The following is a 296-nucleotide window of genomic DNA, read 5'->3' as shown; positions in this document are numbered from 1 at the left end:
TGTAAAATGGAGAAAACCGAGCTTTTAAACGTTAAAAATATCTCAATCAGGAACGAAATAACAAATACTGATCGTCAAAATCGAGTTACGATAGCATTCAGCAAGCTACTTTCATAGCTTCAACGCTGAACGTGTCGGCAGTACGTCCGGCACGTAAAATGGAGCGAAAGCAACGCTTAAACGACAGAAATATCTCAATCAGGAACGAAATGACAGTTAATTATCGTCAAAATCGAGTTACTATTGCATTTATCGAGCTCCTTTCATTGTTTCGACGCTGAACGTGTCGGCACTAC

The sequence above is a fragment of the Bombus pyrosoma genome, unplaced genomic scaffold (assembly GCF_014825855.1).
Source record: "Bombus pyrosoma isolate SC7728 unplaced genomic scaffold, ASM1482585v1 HiC_scaffold_4725, whole genome shotgun sequence".
In the NCBI taxonomy this organism is placed as follows: Eukaryota; Metazoa; Arthropoda; class Insecta; order Hymenoptera; family Apidae; genus Bombus; species Bombus pyrosoma.
This window is presented reverse-complemented; position numbering follows the sequence as displayed.